Raw genomic sequence first — 24,731 nt, 5'->3', positions numbered from 1 at the left:
CATGTTATCTATATGCAGAGACTTATTTTGAAGGAGTCGAGGAACAATCTCAACTCATCACTTTTATAGTCAATACCCATAGCTGCCATTAGCCCTTCTACATCACTACAAAATACCAAGTTCTTTTACTTTTGAAAAATGGAAGGAATGACATATGGCGGTTACGGAACGCAGTCACATTTACCGTCTTATCAAGGCAGTTCCACTGTTGTAGTCTTGACGCCAGTAGTATTGGCCCCACCTGAGGATAACTTTTGGCCCCTGGGTTCCTGCCTCAGGACCCATGGTCCCTGGCCAGGGGTCAATGACCTAGGGGTACCTAGGACCACCCCCTCTAAATTTTGGCAGGGGTACCTAGGACCACCCCCTTTAAATTTTGGAAATTGCCAAATCTAAAAATTTGGTATGGTATGCTAGGACCATAGTATGTACCTCTATCAGTATTGGGGGTCTATGTCGTTCCCTTTAATGGGTAAAAAATTGCCAAAACTTCAAATTTCGGAGGTTTTTGACCTAATTTATCGCCTTTGTTGAGGTGTTATTATCCTGTATGGTTATATGGGCGTATACAGGGGCCCATTACCTTTTGTAAGACATGGGTATATTAATGCACCCCTTGAAAATTTTGTGAGGGGTACCTTGGCCCACCCCTTAAATTTTAGAAATTGCCCAATTTAAACATTTGGTATAATAGTATAGAACAATAACATGTATTATGATAAATTTGGGTGGTCCACCTGGTCCATTTCCTATTATAAGACATAGGTACATTTGTGCATCCTTTTAAATTTTTTGGGAGGTGTATGGCCCACCCTTTTAATTTTGGAAATTGCCCATTTTATATATTTGGTATTATAGTATAGGACCCTAATATAGATCACTATAAATTTGAGTGGTCCACCTCGTTCCATTTTAGGGGTATAAAATTGCCAAATTTTACTACAACCACGTGTTTGGTATTTTGGCTCATTTTATTCCCTTGGATGAGGTCCTATTACCTTATATGGTTATATGATCATGTGTAGGTGTCCATTCCCTATCATAAAACATAGCTACATTGATGCACCCCTTTAAATTTTTGGGAGGGGTACCAAGGCCAATCTTTTAAATTTTGGAAATTTTCCAGTTTAAGCATTCGGTAATATAGTACAGGACCTCAACATATATCATGATAAATTTGGATGGTCCACCTCGTTCCCTTTCATGGGTAGAGAACTACCAAAAATCAAATTTCGGAGGTTATTGACCCCGTTTGATAAGGATTTAACACGTTATATGGGTATGTACAGAGGTTTATTACCTTCATATGTTTATGTTCCCTTTTAAATTTGGGAATTATCAAATTACAAAATTCGGTAAACGTTTTCTAGGACCCATTGTAGATGTTGGTGTTCCTCTTATGGCCAAATATTCAAAATTTAAAGGTTATTGTCCGGCTTTATTATGGAATAAGTACAGGATTTATTACTTTTTCATAAGACACAGGTGTATTTGTGTACCACTCTTAAATTTTGGGAGGGGTACATTTCTTATTGTCATATCAATAATTGGTAATTGTTCTTAAAATTGGATAGTATCTCATTCATTGGGTAAATCATTGTCAAATAGGAGTATGATCACGTGATCAGTTATTGACCTATGATGGGATTAGGAGTCCAGGACATTGGTACATTGAAATTTTGTAGGATAATTTGAGAATTGTCAAATGAAATTGCGTCATTGGTTTTGATTATTCCAGCCTATGGACCAAATATAAACGTAAGCAATACGATGTACCACGTGATTGACCTTGATGAGATAGTGTACAGGAATTCATTTCCTTTGTTGTGGTACTTCTTAAGTTTGAGTACACACTTGTAGAAAACAGTTGGTTCTACTCACGTAAACAATTGACGGACATTATTGCCCTTATTGAACATATAATGATATGATTAATTCTAAGACAGTATATCGAGAGAAGTATTCTTTAAATTTGGGAATTGTGATAAACAGAACTTTAACATAAGGCGCGAAATTTGAAACAATACTTTGAACTTTAGTCACAGCTCATAGTCTAAGATCATTTGTGGTGATTGATTTGACCTTGAGCTTTAGAAATCTGATAGCTAACCTTATTGAATCTTATGACTCATAGTCTTAAGGAAATACATGCTACAACACTGAACGTTAGTCACAAAGTGATGTAATCTGACACTGGCAAAGTTATTGTTGATGCAATTTGTTTGGTTGATCACACTCTCGTGCAATCTGATTGGCTGATCACTATCTTTCGCGCAATCTGATTGGCTGATGATTTTTCAAATCTTTGCTGCATTCAGTTTTGAATTATGTTTAACATTTAAAAAGTTTCTGAAATTTTTGTTTGAAACTTTGGTTTGACATTTTTTCGTTTGATTTTTTTTAGTTTGAAAATTTTTGTTTCGAAATTTTTGTTGGAAAAATTTTTGATTTTTTTCAAAATTTTGCTTGAAATTTTTGTTTGAAATATAATTTTTTTTCGTTTCAAAACTAAAATTTGTTTTTCTTTGAAATTTTAGTTTTAAAAAAATTTCGATTTTTTTCTGTTTAAAACTTTTTTGTTTGAAGATTTTTGTTTGAAAATTTTTGTTTGGAAAATTTTGGTTTCAAATTTTTAAGTTTGTGTACTCATTACTGAAGAACCGGAACTGCTTAGAAGAAAACTTGGTTGGAAATTTTTAGTTTGAAAAATTTTTGTTTCGAAATTTAGTTTGAAGATTTTTTGTTTCAAAGTTTCGTTTGACATTTTCTAAAAGTTTGTGCACTCATTAGTAAAGAACCGGAACTGTTTAGAACAAAAACCTCTGGCAACATTGTTTATCATGGTGCAATAATACACGTCAGAACAAGATAATGCAACCTCATCAGTTTTTGCATCATCGTTCGAGTTAGTATTCATAATAACGTCATCATGGCTACTTGTCTGCAGTTCCTAAACACACGTGATGTGATGAAATCATTTACCAAGATTACTGATTCACAAAAGAATGTACCTTATAGAATCTTAGCTAGCCAAAAAAATCCCTACAAAGTTTGGATTAAGAATCGTAGTGAAGCTTACCCATGGAAGCATCAAAACAAGAAGAACTGCTGCGTTTCTTAAATACTGGATCTGTATCTTTATGTTAGAAAGGATTCTTGGGTCGAAGTCATCAATGCGATTTTAGTGCACAGCCGGGTTCGTCAGCAATTGTGATGAAATCATGAATTCAAGCGTCAGCACATTACGTAGTTGTATGCTGAATGCGATCTATGGATTTGGTTGGTTAGCATGACGTCAGCAACTGTGATGAAATCATGAATTCAAACATCAGTAGATTTCTTTCCAATGACGTCAGACGTAGTTCTATAAATCAGCAAATACAGTGTTATCCCATGAAATCATTTGAGCAAGTGCGTTTCAGCAGAAAGGATGTGTACTTCTAACGATAAAGAATTCATCTTCGCAAGCTATTATCCAGTAAATATATTTCAAACAAAGCATGTGATGATTGGTATCAGTGCTAGAACATTTGAACCTGTGATTCGATTGGGCAAATCAGATCAATTTGGTGTACAGCCGAACTTTGAAGAATGACAAATATTATGTTCACGAATCGACCAAATGAATGATTATTTTCATGATGAGCTAAATTTGACCATAGTCAAATCATTAGGCTCAAATCATGAAGTGGTGCTGCGTACAGTCCTAGAAGAGAAGATGGTACTGTTACGTAAAAAGAGTACATTGCATGTCCCTTGCAACATGGTGTATCTAACGCAAACGGAATGGAACAAATTCATCAACGTATTCCAGTGTGTTAAACATGCAGTGGAAGTGTGCAACAAAGCAAGTATATTCCTGAAAAATTACTATTTTGAGAAATGTGTCATGCATATTGTACAATATGTATCTAGATGTTGTGATGGTTGTCAACATCGTTCGTGGGTGCATACCTGTATTGATAAACAGTTTATTTGTGATCAAATGGACATTGAGTTTCCACAAATTGATATTGCAATAGACCTTAAAAGACTTCAACTGGAATTAAAATTATACGCTAAAGACAAACTAATGCGAGAAGTTCAAAATACATTGTATCGACAATATCCAGATCCTTTATCTGGTATGGATGTATGTGATTAATCAGTGCAGTGAAATAAAATGATCCATTTCAATGATTTGTGTTTTTTCATTTCAAGTACAACCCCATGTTCTGACGTGTACTATTGCACCATGATAAACAATGTTGCCAGAGGTTTTTGTTCTAAACAGTTCCGGTTCTTTACTAATGAGTGCACAAACTTTTAAAAATGTCAAACCAAACTTTGAAACAAAAATTTCAAACAAAAAACTTTCAAACAAAAAAATTTCAAAATAAAATTTTGAAACAAAAAATTTCAAAAAAATGTAAAACAAAAATTTTGAAACAAAATATTTCAAACGAAAAAATTCGAACCAAAGTTTCAAACAAAAATTTTGAAACAAAAATTTCAAACAAAATTTTCGAAACAAAAATTTTCAAACTAAAAATATCAAACGAAAAATGTCAAACCAAAATTTCAAACAAAAATTTCAGAAACTTTTTAAATGTTAAACATAATTCAAAACTGAATGCAGCAAAGATTTGAAAATCATCAACCAATCATATTGCGCGAAAGATAGTGATCAGCCAATCAGATTGCACGAAAGATAGTGATCAACCAATCAAATTGCATCAACAATAATTTTGCCAGTGTCAGATTACATCACCTTGTGACTAAATTTCAGTGTTGTAGCATGTATTTCCTTAAGACTATGAGTCATAAGATTCAATAAGGTTAGCTATCAGATTTCTAAAGCTCAAGGTCAAATCAATCACCACAAATGATATTAGACTATGAGCTGTGACTAAAGTTCAAAGTATTGTTTCAAATTTCGTGCCTTATGTTAAAGTTCTGTTTATCACAATTCCCAAATTTAAAGAATACTTCTCTCGATATACTGTCTTAGAATTAATCATATCATTATATGTTCAATAAGGGCAATAATGTCCGTCAATTGTTTACGTGAGTAGAACCAACTGTTTTCTACAAGTGTGTACTCAAACTTAAGAAGTACCACAACAAAGGAAATGAATTCCTGTACACTATCTCATCAAAATCAATCACGTGGTACATCGTATTGCTTACGTTTATATTTGGTCCATAGGCTGGAAAAATCAAAGCCAATGACGCAATTTCAATTAACAATTCTCAAATTATCCTACAAAATTTCAATGTACCAATGTCCTGGACTCCTAATCCCATCATAGGTCAATAACTGATCACGTGATCATACTCCTATTTGACAATGATTTACCCAATGAATGAGATACTATCCAATTTTAAGAACAATTACCAATTATTGATATGACAATAAGAAATGTACCCCTCCCAAAATTTAAGAGTGGTACACAAATACACCTGTGTCTTATGAAAAAGTAATAAATCCTGTACTTATTCCATAATAAAGCCGGACAATAACCTTTAAATTTTGAATATTTGGCCATAAGAGGAACACCAACATCTACAATGGGTCCTAGAAAACGTTTACCGAATTTTGTAATTTGATAATTCCCAAATTTAAAAGGGAACATAAACATATGAAGGTAATAAACCTCTGTACATACCCATATAACGTGTTAAATCCTTATCAAACGGGGTCAATAACCTCCGAAATTTGATTTTTGGTAGTTCTCTACCCATGAAAGGGAACGAGGTGGACCATCCAAATTTATCATGATATATGTTGAGGTCCTGTACTATATTACCGAATGCTTAAACTGGAAAATTTCCAAAATTTAAAAGATTGGCCTTGGTACCCCTCCCAAAAATTTAAAGGGGTGCATCAATGTAGCTATGTTTTATGATAGGGAATGGACACCTACACATGATCATATAACCATATAAGGTAATAGGACCTCATCCAAGGGAATAAAATGAGCCAAAATACCAAACACGTGGTTGTAGTAAAATTTGGCAATTTTATACCCCTAAAAGGGAACGAGGTGGACCACTCAAATTTATAGTGATCTATATTAGGGTCCTATACTATAATACCAAATATATAAAATGGGCAATTTCCAAAATTAAAAGGGTGGGCCATACACCTCCCAAAAAATTTAAAAGGATGCACAAATGTACCTATGTCTTATAATAGGAAATGGACCAATATACATGACCATATAAACATATAAGGTAATAGGACCTCATCCAAGGTGATAAATTGAGCCAAAACCAAACACGTGGTTGTACTAAAATTTGGCAATTTCGTACCTATGAAAGGGAACGAGGTGAACCACCCAAATTTAATCTATATTAGGATCCTATACTATAATACCAAATATATTAAATGGGCAATTTCCAAAATTTAAAGGGTGGGCCAAAGTACCCCTCCCAAATTTTTGAAGGGGTGCAGAAATGTACTTATGTCTTGTGATAGGAAATGGACACCTGTATACGACCATATAACTATATAAGGTAATAGGACCTCATCCAAGGTGATAAAATGAGCCAAAATACCAAACACGTGGTTGTAGTAAAATTTGGTAATTTTGTGCCCCTAAAAAGGAACGAGGTGGACCATGTAAATTTATAGTAATATATATTAGGGTCCTATACTATTATACCAAATGTTTAAATTGGGCAATTTCTAAAATTTAAGGGGTGGGCCAAGGTACCCCTCAGAATTTTTAGTGGTGCACAAATGTACCTATGTCTTATGATAGGTAATGGTCCCCTATACATAACCATATAACCATATAAGGTAATAGGACCTCATCCAAGGTGATAAAATGAGCCAAAATACCAAACACGTGGTTGTAGTAAAATTTGGTAATTTTGTGCCCCTAAGAAGGAACGAGGTGGACCATGTAAATTTATAGTATTATATATTAGGGTCCTATACTATTATACCAAATGTTTAAATTGGGCAATTTCTAAAATTTAAGGGGTGGGCCAAGGTACCCCTCAGAATTTTTAAAGTGGTGCACAAATGTACCTATGTCTTATGATAGGTAATGGACCCCTATACAGAACCATATAACCATATAAGGTAATAGGACCTCATCCAAGAGGATAAAATGGGCCAAAGGCCAAACCCATGGTACAACGTATTGCTTACGTTTATATTTTGGCAATTTTGTACTCCTAGAAGGGGACGAGGTGGACCACCCAAATTTATCACAATACATGTTATTGTTCTATACTATTATGCCAAATGTTTAAATTGGACAATTTTCAAAATTTAAGGGGTGGGCCAAGGTACCCCTCACAAAATTTTCAAGGGGTGCATTAATATACCCATGTCTTATAAAAGGTAATGGACCCCTGTATACGCCCATATAACCATATAGGATAATAACACCTCAACAAAGGCGATAAATAAGATCAAAAACCTCCGAAATTTGAAGTTTTGGCAATTTTTTACCCATAAAAGGGAACGACATAGACCCCCAATATTGATAGAAGTACATACTATGGTCCTAGGCTACCATACCAAATTTTTAGATTTGGCAATTTCCAAAATTTAAAGGGGGTGGTCCTAGGTACCCCTGCCAAAATTTAGAGGGGGTGGGCCAAGGTACCCCTGCCAAAATTTAGAGGGGAGTGGTCCTAGGTACCCCTAGGTCATGGACCCCTGGCCAGGGACCATGGGTTCTGAGCTAGGGACCCAGGGGCCAAAAGTTATCCTCAGGTGGGGCCAATACTACTACGCCAACAGTTAAGGTTTATCTTTTGGATATGTCAAGGAAGACGTTTTCTTCTTGGAAATACCATGTGTTAATGGAATTGTCATACAAAAGTAACAATCGTTACATGGTTTGATGGTTCTCGCCAGATCATGGGTATAGCACAGCCCATGGAAGATCTTTTATGATTCAACCACGAATGAAGATTCGAAACACAAGATATGCAACATACATGAGGAGCCTATGGTTTGTCCTGGTCCCCGATTTCACGGCCAAAGTACAGTTTGTACGCCTTCCTAATATATGGCGTTATTGGCCTCCTTTGGGGATTTCAATATAGTCTGTCCGCAAATGTACCAAAAATTGTCAGCACTATTTACACATTTGCTACGCATATTGAATCACAGGAATTAAATGACTACACGCACTAACTACACTTCAGTAACATGTTCTTCCAGCACCCGAACACAACATAGCTTGTAACAGACTGAAACACACTTAAATGAAACATGGTCTACTCCTCCCTTCCTTTTCCCCTCCCCCTTGTTACTATGAGCCCGGGCTAAGAATAGTGACAAAATACACACAGCTATTGTCCTACAGGAAACTCAATCATTCGTCTACCATCAGCGGCCTATGTGGGAAGGGATTGACAATGAATGCTAATAAAATATAATAATTATAATTAATTTCACCTCCCCCCTTTATCCAGGAAACGAGAGCTAATTCAAGTGTGGTCGATATAGTTAAAAAACATTTATTTCATTCCAGATACATTTTCACTGTTGACTAGTGTAATTGAAATCATTTCATCTTTCTCTGATAATACGTGAGTTGTATCAATGATTAATGAGAAAAATGGCATTATTTTAATTTCCTTCAACAAATTAGCTTTTAAGTTTAAAGACAGACAATTAATTATTTAATATTGAATATCGTGGCTGAGATATATCTGGCCTTTGGGTTGACTGTTAGTGAAAATAAGACATCTCGTGCGTCGTTGTCAGCCCTGGTAGCTCATTAATTGGTTCAAGTAATTAAACTATTGTGTTTATCAAGTGTTTTAAAAATAAGTGTTTACAGGCAAGGTGCAGGGGACCTTTGAAAGCCCTTGGGCCCATTAGGGTCCGGGCACCCTGCACCGTGGGGTCTTGCGGTTTATAGATCCGGCACTGAACTCAAGGCTTTTCGTACAATTACTTCCGACAATTCCAGGCTTTTTCCACGTCTCTGATGCATTATGTCATACATCTCGAATTGGATGTGGCAAAAACGGAATCGATTCTCCACCTGACATGCATACATTATGAAACATTGTCTCCCCTGGAGTGCATTTCCTCGTTGATGCAGTTGTAGAAGTAGAATTTTAAGTTGCTAAGATGTTTATTCTACTGCATCTGTTTATCGCTGCAATATATTTTGAACTAATTCTTTAAATTAAGAATATAGCATTCACTTTACAAAGTAAGAACTGATACAGGTATCTCGTATTTGTAACTCGTGTAAGAACTCAACAAAAATACTCAAATGGGAAACGCCCGCATTATCATAATAGATACTAGGGATATATCCATGGCAATTAATAATTTCTCTGGCCATAATAATAGTGAAGATAACATCATAGTAGTAATGGTAATTAGTTTCTTTGCGGGCTGATATCACGGTAGTTCGGTTGGAGTTCCTGGGAAAAGATGTGAAAGGACATCAATTTCGTCATAGGTTGTGACTTATTTTAAGAAGCCAAAACCAACTATATAGTACCAATTCGAACTTGTCAATGTCAATTGCCAATTTAATTTAATTACAGTCTTACCGTGTAGTTGATCAGGTTGTTACATATATTAAAAAAAAAAAACATTTAACAACACCGTCCGATTCGAACAAAATTCGCAAAATGTATTTGTAGATTGTATTAACCTTAATTTGAAGCTCTCAGCAAAGTTGCCATTCTAGTGGGTAGAGTGATCATAGAACCTGTAGAGGATATGTTGATAATAGTTTGAAGAGAGCAACACGACGATTATAGTTGTGTATGCAAATACGTTATGTATGAAATACCAGGACGATTCAACGAGCACCTATTTTGCAGAGAAAGAACTTCAAACATGAATGTATAGCGCGGCTGCGAGATGATGGACAGTTGATCCACAGATTTGATGCTCACGTGAGTTGTGACTTGTCAGTGGTATACAGGGTTTGTCCGAAAAGTAGTAAGACTGACTTTTCCCGCCAAAACGTGGTAAAGGACAGGGATGTTACTGCGCTGGTTGGGTGGGGGGTCTTAGCTACTAGCGCACAATAGCCTAGTCGTCTCCAAGCCTTCACGATATGTAAATCGAGTTTTATATGAACCCCTTTCAAGGTGCCTTGTCATCTCCACAATGAATCGTTTGTTAGAGCACCTTTATGCGGTGAAGTTTTGCGTCAAACTGGGTAAAACTGCGAATGAGGCTCATGACGTAATCAAGATCAAGACTGCTTATGGGGGTGATACAATGGATTTATCAAGTGTTTTGAGTGATACAAAATGTTGTGTTCGTGACGATCCAAATTTTCTCGACAATGTTATCACCGGAGACAAGTCCGAAAAAAAGCCCGCATGAGCAAGTCGAAAATGGTGTTGATAATCTTTTTGACTGCAAAGCAGTGGCTCACAGAGAGTTGTGAATGCTGTATTCTGCGTGGAAGTACTTGAAAGACTCAGAAAACGAGTCGCCGGTGTATGTCCAGCAATCACTGGATCATAGAAGCTTCATCACGGCAATGCGCTGAGACACACAGCCGTTGCTGTCATGAACTGTCTGACCAAACATGGCATCACAGCTTCCCCAGCCACCCTACAGCCCAGATGTCACTCCTGCAAACTTTTCTCTCTTCCCCCAGCTGAAAAGTGTCATGAAAAGACGGAACCACGGTTCGGTCCAGGCTATTCAAGGGGCTATACGAGGGAATTGTAGAGCATTCCAGCTTCTAGCAGAGTTGCTGGTAACGCTGTATTGATACAGAAGAGACATATTTGGAAAACTATTAAGTCGATGTGTCAAAATTGTGAATATTAAAAAAAATCAATCATACTACTTTCCGAACAAACCCTGTATCAGCAGTGTACAAGACGAGAGGCAAAAGATTCCCGTAGAAGACGTGCTACTGCTACACTTGGACATTACTATCGTTCAGACGTTCAGGCTTTTCCGACAGAACGGCAATTGCCATTGAAATCAGATCAACCATTGTCATCCAAACGAAAGCATAAATAATAAACAATCAATTGTTGAAAGGGAGCAGATCTTCGTTCCTAGGTTCTTCCATCACGATTATTATACTGATACTTGTTCATCACTGAGAATGTTAACGAACTGGTCCCGGGATTTTTGTTCCCACATCACATTACTAGCAATAAATAATTGTATAGGAAATCGCATGATAAATATCGCAAATACTTACAGCAAATACTTATAATGACACATGTGCCGTGAATTCATTTCACCTGATCTAGTATCGTATATGCTTTTGTGCATGTATTCCTAAGTTGGATTTCAGATGATAATGTGCTGAACAATTATATGTCATCTCTCTTACAGAGCACAATGCTTACAATCTTTCTGTAACCTATGATCTACTTTGCTGGTCTTTTACAGCCCCAGTTTAGGACACTTATCTATGGTCAGTAAAATACGCTTCTAGAAAGATAACGCATAATTTCGTATTTGTAAATGTGTTTAAGAGAACTTTATTGTATGTTCGAATTTAATTTTATCATTGTTCTTTCGTAAATTAAGCATGCTAACAAATTCACAATTAGACCGTAACCAAATTTAGAAAACTTTCTTTTTGTAGGTAGCAAATGCGAAATAAAGTCGTATCACAGACATAACGATAATAATTGTAACGCTAACAGTTCAAAGGCTGATGGGATTCTATATAGACGAAATGCGAAGCACACGATACGAGTACAGCGCGAAAACGTGCAAGTAGCATCTCTAACGTAGTAGTGAGTGGTATATCTACTAGCAAACTACAAAGTGTTTTGCGAAGTCTAATGGTGCCGAGAGTGAATCGATTCTGGATAAGCTAAATTGCAGCATTTTTCGCCTACCCTCTTCAGTAATTCCAGCATAATTACACAGTGCCACGAACAAGAATTTGCTGTTGAACGCTCCACTGTGATTGCCATAATGCGACGATATGCAGCTTGGCCATCTGCGAGCAATGCATAACCCTTTACGCCACATCCTAAATGGAATCAATTGAAGCCAACATCATCAGTGTTGCATGAAATTAAGATATTGGCGGCGTCAGAGAATCAATTGACAGCGAACTATGTCCAATTCGTACCGTGAGTCCCAATAAACCATCCATCATGCCATTCACAGAATGTTACGTCTTAAGGCGATCCACAAGGCGTATCTTCTTGTGCTGAAAGTGAGTCATGTAGTGCAACTGAAAATCAACCGTAATAAAAGCTGATTGATTACCACCTGGCGGGAGATCGGTGGAAGTTTGTAGGTACCGTACACGAGATATGGATATATCTGGTCGATTGTGAAAGGTTCGAGCAATTACGTATGAAATTGTCGATGCTAAAGGACAAATAATTTCATTCGTGAATGCACAGAAAATTATTCACGCAGTTTAATCGTCACGGCTGGATTTTCTTACAGAATAAAATGAAAGCTACGTTGGGTAGCTAGCAATGTGAATATTATTGCCTTTGGCGTGATATTTACAACCACAAAATCCTCCATACTATACAGAGTGGACACCAATCTCGTATAATTGTATCGGAGAGGTCCAATCACACAACCAAATCATCGTTCATATTACATGGACAAATGGAAGCTAGGACCGGGATTACTGTTAGTTCATTCACCGACATCCCATAGAAAAGACTCGATGAACTACTATCCCTTTGAATTCTGAAACACCGCCTTTCTTATCATAAGATATTCACAGCTTCCGGTCTCTGTAAAGCGTCAGCAGAAGTTTATTAAAGTCCCTTGTACACTTGCAAAAGAGTCTTTTTCAATGGAAAGCCCACATCAGACAGTTGTCAGAGGTACTAGTCCTTACACAGAACACAATCAAGTGGTAGAAAAGCGGAGTGAACAGTTCAAATTGTGTACGTGGAAGACTATCATCATCTCTATAATAATGTTAAATGTATGTGTGATATTGGCTTTATGTCAAATTGGGTTTATGAAAGAAAAAAAACTACCGTAAAAGAAAATGTGATCCAAACCAGCAGTTGGGATTTAGTCATAGATATTGCACTACTAATAGGGTTTGAACTATATATAAATACATACTATATATATTTTTTCTAACTCTTCTTACGCTCTTATTTCTACAGGTATCAATACACTATAAACTGAAGAAAAGTTTTGAGCACCTGTGTGGTGGAGTAATTGTGAGTGAATACTGGGTTATTTCTGCTGCACACTGCCACGTCGAAGAGTTTCTGGCGTATGTATTTTACGAATATATGTATAAGATTTGACATTTATTACTCGTTTCAATCCCTTCATTCAGTGGACAATCATTGTCAGAAAGGGGATAATCTTCAAAGGGTAGCTTTATTCATAATTCATTTATTAGTTCTTTGCCTGCCCTGTCAGTTGCATATACCATTGCAGGACTTGCTTGTTCTTAGTTTTTGCTGGGACTCTCACAAGAGTTTGATCAGTGGACGTCTTCTGTCTGAGGTGGATCTGCACTATCTCGACTTGCTTTATTTCAGTCCAATGCTCTTTTTGTTTAATAATATAGCGTTATAAGCTCAATAATATATATAGCGTTAAAAGTGTGCATTGTATTACTACATTCTTATTTTTAATGTTCCAATATTAATTTATTCGCTTTTCGTTTATTTCATTTCGAGGCCATGTGTTTCTGTCGACAGAGGTGGTATTCTGGAGCGCCTCTCATTTCCTTTCATTCAACAACATCGGCTCCACGCCGCTGGTTCTTCGATGAGGGCAGTCTATGGGATTACTAGGGGAGTAGTGTTAGTTCTCCTTGCAAACGTCCCGGGAGTATTGCGGCGATCGCACATATGAAACCTCAATTTATAGGTAAATTTTCTCTAAATTCCTCGAGCCGGGCACCTCCTGAAGGGGGAGGATCTCTCTATATATAAAGATGTAGTGGAGAAAGAGGATTTCACGCCTTTCAAAGAGAAAAATGTATCCGAGATGGTTGTCGAAAAATTTCTGCAACCAATGTTTGAAGTCCTTCGGTGCTCGTCTAAAAGAGAGCATTTCAACCTCGTTTCCTGTTTCGTTTGTCTCTCTTACCGCTATTTATCGGAGATATGTGGCTACTCAGTCATATGACATTTCCACATAAACTGGTCTCAATGACTTTAAAATCCCTGAACAGAAAACCGCAGACAACACGTTATCTAGTGAATCTCTTAAAACATCTCGTGTTCTTAACGGTTAATTCAAGCTAAGGCCACCGCATCGCCATTCGCAATTATTGTTGACATCAAGTTACGACATCTCTTAATGAACCTGTTCTCTCTCAGAGGAAACCCAAATAACTAGCATCTTTCAAGTCACCTCTGATTAACCGAAATCGGATATTGCGGAGGACGAACTGATAGATAGTAAGTGGTTGATAACTGGTTCACGACGAAGAGTTCGGCTTAAAAGTTAATCTTTCGAAATATGGAGGTTCTTCAATGGAACATTAACAGTTTCCGTAGTCATCTTAAGTAATTGGAACAACTGGTCCTTGGCCATTCACTAGCTATTGTTTGCTTGCAAGAAGCTCTCTTTCAGCCTTACAATCAATCATATTTTATCACGTTACACGATTTACGTATTTGATAAACACACTGATTGTTGTGCTGCTGGCAGTGTAGCTATTTCCTGTGATTCTCATTCTCAGCGTATAAAATCAATACGAGAACTTTCTTCCCTCGCCCGATAACCACCTGTTCTTTGTATACTTTTCGTGCTGAAGCCTTTCTGGCTGCCGTTCTCATTCAGTTTTACAATCAACTTGAGCCATATGCATTGATTATGAGATATCTGAATTCATACCATCGCCTATAGTGCTCCAACTCCATTCACGATCGTGGTAATCAAGTAACGGTATTCCTTGAAGAGAGTGGGATGCTTGGTCTTAATGACAGCAATACTACTCACTTTTTACTTGATTTGGAACATACTTGAACATATACTTCTCTCTGTGTAGTGTTTCCCTTGCAGCTTCCTTCATACGGAAAGTGCATCCAGATCTCTGTGGCAGTAATAATTTTTCTATGATCACTGATGATCATCTGCCTTTTACTAACTCGTGTCATCTTCCACACTTCAACTTGATCTGATTAGCCAACATTCCGGGAGTTTCCTGATGATTTCCTTGTATGCGCTGCGGCAGATCTCTTTGAAACTTGTTGCCGCTGCCTATAGTTCCGCCCTAGAATGCAGAGGTGACGATCCACGACGGTGAGTTCTATGATGGCCCTGCGGAAAACCGTGAAGCTATCCTAGCTTTTGACGTGCTATTGCTATCTTTAATCGGTTTAACTGTAGAAAATCTTCAACAACTGAACACATTTTCATTCTTCGCGCCTTACTAGATACCCGATTGACCTTGGAAGCGCAAAAGTTGGAAGATTATGGAATGCCTCTCAATGGTCGAACTCATATGAATAGTTTTTGGTGTCGGGGTCACACCATAAAAGGCTACTTTCAGTACTAGTGTGCCTGTACTATAAGCAAACATGGTTCTGAAGACTAACCTTAGAAAGATAGTCAACATACTGGATCGACGGCTTTCTTCTACATTTGACTCTGCACATTATTCAGTCAAATTCAATCGTTCTCAAACTCGTACTGAGAGAAACCTTTTAAATGTCTGTAGTGCCAAATCGGATGATTATAACGTTCTCTTCGTGGTTCTCGACTTCGACTCTGTCTTAATCAAGCCCTTCAACATTGCTCCAGAGATTGACCGTATATCTTACTGTATGTTGTGGAACATCTCGTGCAATTCACAACTTACATTATTGCAGCTGTAAATCGCATCTGGTCGGAAGGGGTTTCCTTCCTGATGGCATAAGGCGCTGGTCCTTTCCATCTTGAAACAGAGGAAACCGTAATAATAACCAGAGCTACAAATTCATTCGGCTTACAAGCTGCGTCTGTAAGCTTCTTGAGCCCATGATTAACAAGTTTATCGTTTTGTTGCAGTATTTTCTTTTATTTGGAAATACAACATGACGCTATAGAATTTTAGAACAGCTATATGACTGGGGTCTTTGTAGTCATGTGGCGAAATTCATGAAGTGTTTCCTATAATAACATTATTTTAAGATGAATGTGGGTCCCAATATCTCAGACAGATTTCTGCAGGAAACAGTGTCCCACAAGCCAACGTTCTTAGTTTCAGGCTGTTTGTTGTCGCCATCAACAGTATTTTCTCGCAGATCTAAGCTGCTGTTTCTGGTCTGCTATACGCTGATGATCTTTTCATTTATCAATGCTTCAAATTCCTTGCGGCATTACTAAACAGCTTCAGCTGACGTTAAATATCTTGATTGTAGGTCAAGATAGGGTTTCGTTTAAAAAAATGTACATTTCTGTTAACAGATTTGTCTTGATCATACGCACTTGTTTGTTTCTCGATAGCACTCGTCTTTAATTTATTTACACGATTCGATTTTTGAGATTGACTTTTAATTGTTGCTTATTATGGGTACCACACATTCGTAATCTTAAGCCCATTTTTTCCTGTTTTGAATTTGCATTATGTACCTTCCCATTGCACCTGGGGCGTTGATCCTATTATGCTGTTACAGTTCTATAGTAGTCGATCCAGGTTAGCTGTGACTGTATGGTTTATTGATTGGCTCGTTCTCAGCTGAAGCAACTTGACAGTTCTGAATTTAGTCTGCACCATTTGTGTTCAGAATTCATCGCTGAACTGTGTCCATGACTATGTCCATGAGCTTTTGCTGACTCGCGTGTTTATCTGATCTGACTCGGAACGCGTTATAAACAGCCTGGATAATGCCTTTAATACACATGCTCCCGTGAGAGACATCGTGAGAACAGCAAAAAGCTGAAGCTATCAACAGCAGCAACCAGGTTGTGTCTTCGTTATCTGCTGGTGCCGGGACATGATGTTCGGGTAAAAGAAAGTGCAGAAACAGAAGCCAAAACGCCGCAATTGGAGAAACTGCATTGAAGTAGTTTCTTCATGCTTCTGTCTGAACAATTATTTCCTACAATGGAAGAGCTTTACCTGGCCAGCTGATTCGAACCAGACCAGTAAAAAAAGCTTCAAGCAGCAAAACTTATTTTGTGGAATTGACAGACGTCACCGCGTTATAATTATTATCCAGTAGAATGTCCACATACTGCGATCTCTGTGAAGTTTAACATTGCCTGAAAATTTTAGTAAGACTTTTGTAGGACAATGATGCCTTTAGTGTCCGTATTCTCACTTTTATTTGAGATTCCAATAATTAACGTGCTCTGAGGTTTGCTTTTTAGATTTTTCCTTTTATGTGTTACTATTGTTGATACTTGTTATGTAATTTATACATAATGCAAATTTATTACACATATTTATTTATAATGCATATTTATTGTAATTTATAATTTATTCTTTAAGTGTTTTTTATTTCTATTTTAATCATTATTTTTTTATTTGTTTCAATATCTTATTTTGTAGAACTTGTATTTGATCTATACTTCTCTTCTTAAATTTTGTTTTGAGTTTTTAATGTGTAACATGGATCGACATATTGATCATATCATGATGGAGATAAATAGCCTTGCTCCTGATCTCCCCATTAAACCATAATCATTAAGTTATTCTTTGATATCAAATTTTTCTATGAGTAAACTGCCATTTGATTTTGTAATTTAGCTTTATATTATTATAGTAGTAGTGAAAGATAAAACCACGGTATTTCTTCTAGAATAGAAAGATAGTCTGAGAAATTTGTGAACTCTAGGAACAAAACTGCCAACTCAACCATACTTACGGATGTAAGCGCTCACTCTTGGAGTGGGTAGTTTAACTCAAACTCAGAGCGTAAAAAGTGAGTTAACTCACGCTTAAACTCAAGAGTTTTAAAAGGAGCGCTCTCAACTCACGTTCTATTATTAGTTTAGCTATTCTCAATTTGATGCTCAATATCAGAAAAATTGCAAATAAAACTGTCTAATGATTTGCTACTGGCACCGTTCTTAGCACGAACTCAACAGTGTGAAACCTGCAACAACTCTAAGTTTTTAATTTTATGGAACAAGTGACCCTCTAATCCCATCTCGAGTCGAAAATCGAAAAAAACGATTTCGCACGTGATTAAATTTGGTGAAATTCTGTCTCTGTACACTCCTCATCAAAAAAATTGCGACACCTAACGCCGTGCAGTTAGGCCACCCAATATACACCTTATCCCATAATCGTGTCAGGTAAAGAGACCCTCTCTCTCTCCTCCTTTCTTCTCTCCTATACTAAAATTTGCTAACAACATGAGCGCAATTCTTATTTCAAACCACATATGTATTAATTTCGAAAAAATGAAATAATAAAACCGAGACGAAACAAGATTCTTAAGTTGATGTAGGGAGAAACTGAAACACACACAATGAAAAATTGAAACCAATAATGTCTATTACACAGAAATTCAGAAATGAGGCAAAGAGAGAGAGAAGACAAAAGAAGAAGGAAAAGAAAAGGGAGAACTGATAAAACTGTTGAATTCAAACGTAGTAAGAAAAGAACCTAACATTATAATGTTCCGTTTGCAGAAATCCAACAGTAATATAGAAATAACGTTTCTTTTTACATACTTTCTCAGAACTATTCGAATATATAGAGGATGCTTTAAACATTCATTATGTCCCTTCCATAATGAATAGCATACTTAATTTCAAGTAGAACTGTATATCTCCGAGACACATCTAGGATAATGTCAAAAGTTTAACACACATGCTTTGTTCCCGCGTGGTTCGATTGAAATTCGGTAGTGTTCATTGCACGTACTGTTCCAAAAAAAATCTAATAAATCCAGTAGATAGCGTTGTTCATATCTTCCATTTCAGACTACTAATGCAAACAACAAAAAAGCAAAAAAAAAACTTTAAGAAAAGAAAAGAAAGAAAGAAAGAGAAAATGGAAGAGTACTATTTTACTGCTAAATTACTATCAGAAATACCCTATATTAGAAGTCCAAAGTGTTTCGTAATGAAAAGTTACAAATCTTCGAAAGGAAAAGTTTATGTTCCTCATAGATGTAGCATGTTTCAAATTTCAACGTGAAAAAACACATTGAACTATAGGATGGGAACGAATTTTGTGTCGAACTAGTACAAATGAAATTTTGTTTTTAAATAACCAAAGAGGTTACCATTTTCTAGTCTTTTCCGAAGATTTATCTATTCCGAACATCCAGCATTGATTTTATCTCTTCCGGATATAACGTAATTTGTACAGATGAAATGAACACGTTAAGAGCTCAAACGGATCATGGTGTCAGTCGTATGATGTTGGTTAGGTTGTAGAGTACCACTGGGTCAGGATTCAAATCCGTAGTGACCCGGTATTTCGACTGAGACTCGGTAACCCAGAGGATTATAAAGAGATTTTACTTATTCCATTGCTTTTAAACAGTATTTCTGTCAGAGATGACCAGGACTGGAGATGTTATCCCCAGAGCACGAACAACACGATGCCGAAGTTAACAGTTAATTAGATTCTCCAGAACAGGTATATCGCTATCTTGCTCCGTTTTAACTTTGCAACATGAAGTACGTGTGTGTGTGAGGGGGAGAAGTGAAAGATGGAAAGACAGGATAGAGAAAGGTCAAGAAAGGGAGAAAGGGGGACGAATATAAATATGAAACATACTTATACTGCGGTGTATGATGTAGAACGCATCTGCAGTCATTATTTAATGCGAAAAAATCGTACTACCTGATGGGGAATCGAACCAAAATTTTCAATTTGGAAGTCTGCCACGTTACCACTACATTACCGATTGCTTTAGCCAAACTTTGTTTAACAAATGGTGTAGTATTTCTTTCTGAGAACGTTAACACGAAAAGTGTATACTGCAGATCAATGATGTGTTTCGAATGTCCTGGTAATTCCTTTGCCCTTTCCCAACCAGCATTCGTAAATCGTCTATATCATGATACAGGTGTTTGCTTCCACATTTTTATGTATTGCTTGTCTAGTGTGATAAGTCGATTCTTCACAATCACTTTGGAAAAAAGGTAACTTTGGTGTGAACAGAATTTGAACCTACGTTCGATTGCTGTATTATTCACAAGGCCATGACGTTACCCCTACACTATCAGTTTTATTATTACCTTCTTGGTAAATACAAAATTGACTCAACTAGCTGAGTCTATACAAGAAAATCACTAGACATACAATTAAAAATTACAAATTCTGGATCTACAACTTTAAATGCATAGGACTATAAATAGATAAATACATATCAGAAAAAAACCGAGAGAAGAACTTATATTTTATGACAAAATCACTTCTAAAAACCTACTAAAAGAAAGCCTTTCCTGCTCCGGAGAATAACATTTCCGGCGTGTACGTTGTAGAAAACAAAATAAGTGCGTGCATCCAGTAACGTGATATGCCGCTGGACATATAGTAAAGTGCTTGCAATCAGGAAAAACACTGCACGATGCTTAATGGGGGAAAAATGAAAGTTCGGCAGGAGCATATGATCAATTTGAAACTGTGCACTCGGACGACGAGTGATACGACCCACCATCGCCTGCAAGGCGTTCCATATCACTGGCGCTCCCTCACATGTTGTAAACCGGTGAGTCAAAGTGTCCTCAGAACGACATATATTACACAAGGCATCTGGTGCTCGTTATATTGCATAAAGACGCGCACGTGTCGGAATAAGTTGATGGACTACTTGAAACCATAACACTTGCATACAGGAGGGTAAGATTGGGTTCCAAATGTTTGCCCACACTCGCTGCCACTCTATATGTGGAAACTGTTGTACTACTCGTAACTGAGTCGGCTGAGAGGACAATGTGAAAAGAACAGAATATAATAAGCGAGCATTGTGCTGCTGAGGGACTAGAGTCACCCCTGCATAAGTCCAATATCGAATAAAGATCAAAACATATTTCGGACACTGATCGGCAAATTGAATAAAAGGGGATTGACAGGGTGATCGTACTCCGGCCAAAAACAACTAAACCAATGGTTCGTAATAGATCTGCCATGAAGAGAGTTTGACATTTGAGACGTATATGAACTAAACCTAGACCACCTCGGGAACGTGGGAGGTAAATGGCATTTTTGGGAATGCAAAAATAGTAACCCCGCCATATATCCCAAAGGAACAGGGATTCCAATCTTTTTGCTTAAAAATCAGGGAGGGAAAATACCCGAGCCCTATACCACAACTTAGAGGCCACGTATATATTGATAAATTGGATGCGATGCAGTAAATGAAGTCTACGAAAACGGAGGAAGAAGAATAACCCACGAATTTGCGTGAGGATAGGTTGCCAAACTTCGTCATAATGGGGAGTGGGAAGTGACGTGAATGGAATGCCTAAAATAGTTAAGGATGTAACATGCGGAATAGTCTGCGCACCTGGGGTAGGAGTCGGTAACTGAAAGCCGTGAAATTGTAACACCTGAGTTTTCTTTTCATTAAACTTAAGCCCAGAGCAACTAAAGAATCGCTTGAGAACCGGAAAGACTCCCTGAAGAGCAACCGCGTCGACCCCTGTGATAGTCAGATCATCAGCGAAACAATAGATATTTTGACAACTAAAGAGGGTAGGACCTGGGGGAGACACAAGCGCCAATCGATAGAGGAGAGGGTCTATAACTAAAGAAAACAAAATAGAGCTTAAACTACAGCCCTGGCGCAAACCTCGCTTTAAGGGTATGCGGTCAGATAGATGTCCATTAATTTGGAGACGAAACGTGGCGGTGGCGTATAAATTCGAAATTACTTGACAGAAAGCTGCGGGAAAACCCCAAGCATCTAGCGTGAGACAAAGGAAATTGTGATCTACACTATCATAAGCCTTCTCTAAGTCGACTGCTAACGCTCCTGCTGGAACGCTGCGAGACTGAAAGTATGCAAATAGATGTCTAAGAGTACGTAGGGTGAATTGAATGTTATGCCATTCGTGTAGGCCTGCTTGATACGAACTGATAATTTTCTGTATGATAGGTCGTAATCGGGCTGTAAGAACTTTAGTAAATAATTTCAAATCAACTGGCAATAATGAGATGGGTCGATAATCAGCCACAACTTTTGCCTTGGATGATTTGGGTATAAGTGCAACAACAGCTGTATTAGAATTAAAGGGTACATTAGACAACCAGGAATTAAAAAGTGTTACAAGTGTACCACGAAGAATAGGCCAGTAATGACGGTAAAAAGATACACTCAAGCCATCTATGCTGGGAGAACTACGTCCCTTAGACTTGTTGAGAATTGCAAAGATTTCGTCAGCAGTAATAGGGCGCAACAAAGCCTGACAATTGTCCTCTGTCAACCGCTGGGGAAGGGCCGATAGAAACTCGGGAGCAAAAATTCGAATTCGACGCGCTCGTAAAGGCGACGTAATGTCGCGTAAATTCTTGTAAGATCTGTAAAGGGTCAGAAATGGAATCGCCATTGGCCAATACTAACGATTCAATACATGTAGCTCTTCTCTGTCGAAACAGGAGATCCACATGATACAATGAAGACGATTCTTCCGCCGAAAAATACGCCTGCAACGATGCTCGAGAATCGATTTGACGCATTCTACGTTTAATATCGTTAATACAAGCCTGATTAAGTAGAGACGGCTGTCAGCCCAGAGGTTACATAATGCCCGATAATAAAACTCATATATCTGACGATCGTGCTGTTGGGACAATTACCCTCGCCATTGAAAGAAACTACGGAATTTGGGTTTACAATAAGTAATCCATCGCACAGTATCCATTGGAAAATAACGTCGCATTCTACGCCAGTACTTAAAACGCTCGGTAAACTCTTCAACAGTGTCGTCTCTTAAAATCAGTTTGTTGTTTGTTGATCTTCCAGAATGAACGTCCCCTCCCCGCCGGAAGATAAAAGTCATTTTAAAATGAACTAATACAGCTGCATGATTTGAGAGCGATAAAGGCCTTGTATGAACATCGACGACAGGCTTACTTAAGCTAGCATCGACGTAAATCCTGTCCAAGCGACTCTGTGTCGTAGTACAGGTGTACGTCATTGCATGCTTAGAGTGAGATGCTAGAAGAGCATCTTGGAGCTGGAGAACTCTCACCAACTCAACTAAGGCATGACAGGCAGGTGATGGTGTGAGCGAATCACGGGCGTCGATCACCGCATTATAATCGCCGGCTAATAAACAATAATTAATACCAGGAGGTAACAATGATGGAATGACATTAGAAAAAATTCTTCCCTATCTCGTGTTTTCATAAATCCACTAGGGGCATATAAGCATATAATACATATACCGTGAATATAGCAACGGATGGCTCTCCCATCCTGAGATAGCACAACCCTATCATAACTGAAACCCTTTCGTACTAACAATGCTACACCAGTGGTTTTTTCAGAATTCACTATAACATTATAGTCCGAGAGAAAGTCAAATGTATGAAAAGTGACTTCAGTTAAACAATAAACATCTGCACGATTCCGATCAATAAACTGTTTTAATAAGGCTAGATTCTGTGCAGAGCTAATTATGTTAATGTTGAGAGTAATTAAAGTAAATGCATTTATCTGCGCCATACTCCCACACAAAAATACTAACAGCAGTACAAACAAAAACTTACGTGTAGCGCCCATAGCAAAACACTGCAGTATATAATTAATGTATGACACATAAAAACTTGAAAAAGAAATCTTCACCTTGCTGGACACAACTCAATGAAACTGTAAGACACTCGTAAACTGAAAACACAATAAAGAAAAACAAATACACTATGAAGGCACGCTATATCTCGGAATCTGAAGTAGCACGGCTTTTCAGACTCTGGTCACGTGACATGGACTGTATCGCACCTTGAGAACCACCAGCCACAGCTGTAAGTTCTTTCTTTTTAGAAGTTGATCTAGATACCCTTCGGCGTTTTTGTTGGGAAGCCGGATCCACGGCAATCATCGTAGCAATGGGTGATATAACAGAATTACTAAGAGGATCAAGACCCTGGGAGGGGGGTTCACTCGGACACGTGACATCTGCATTCCTGAGATTCGCCGAATGTATCGTAGAGACCAGAGGCGACTCCGAGGGCTGTTGCTCAGACACCAAGATATTTTCTCCTCCAATACTGACGACCTGGTGGGTAATGGTAAAGGCGCGACGGATCCCGTTGGTAAAGCAGGAAACTGAGATTCGTCGGGAGCACTGTTATCCTTTGCAAATTCAGCCTTAGATAAGCTTGTTTCGGCACTTACGTGATCGGGAGAAGCCGGAAGCGGATTTGATCGCCATACATTCTCCAATTCAGTCATAAGCACTGGCGTCGGGGGCGGTTTCCCCCCATAGCACTATTCTTCTTCTTTAAATGACAGGTAGATACTGTATGTGACGTGCTCTGACAAAAAACAAGTAATTGGCTGACCATCATATGAAACATTCACTTTGTAACCTTGAACTATCAATCTAGACGGAATATGCTTAGTTAGCTCAATATGTATGACTTGCACACCACGTTCAATGCCCATAGGAAACGGGGCCGCCCAAAATTGTCGTTCTACTCGCCGTAACAATCCATAGGCACGAAAATGTTCTTCCAATAACTGTACTGGAGCTTCCAATGGAAAATCATAAACTCTCACCAATTTTACAGGATCCTCACCCGGTAACATTCGTACTGTACTTACGTTACCATCCACATGATTATAGGTCACCGTCTCAGGCACTGTCGAGGCAAACTGTTCATAATCTGTTAGTGATTTAAACTTAATATAAATACTAAAAGTTTCTTCATGAAGTTGAAGAGCACAAATCTGATCAAACAGGCGAGGAAACTTCT

At 37.8% G+C, this 24,731-nt stretch overlaps 1 protein-coding gene across 2 annotated transcripts in view; it reads left to right on the top strand.

The window, feature by feature from the left end:
• Positions 1-24,731, top strand: part of LOC145688960 (glandular kallikrein-3, submandibular-like) — a 110,165-nt gene that overhangs the window by 4,838 nt on the left and 80,596 nt on the right. For both annotated transcript variants that reach the window (XM_081763122.1, XM_081763121.1), the window contains exon 2: positions 13,060-13,172. The gene's annotated coding sequence lies outside the window, so the exon portion shown is untranslated. The remainder of the gene's footprint in view (positions 1-13,059; positions 13,173-24,731) is intronic.

Source organism: Thermobia domestica, chromosome 7 (genome assembly GCF_964235325.1).
Source record: "Thermobia domestica chromosome 7, izTheDome1.hap1.1, whole genome shotgun sequence".
NCBI lineage: Eukaryota > Metazoa > Arthropoda > Insecta > Zygentoma > Lepismatidae > Thermobia > Thermobia domestica.
This window is presented reverse-complemented; position numbering and strand designations above follow the sequence as displayed.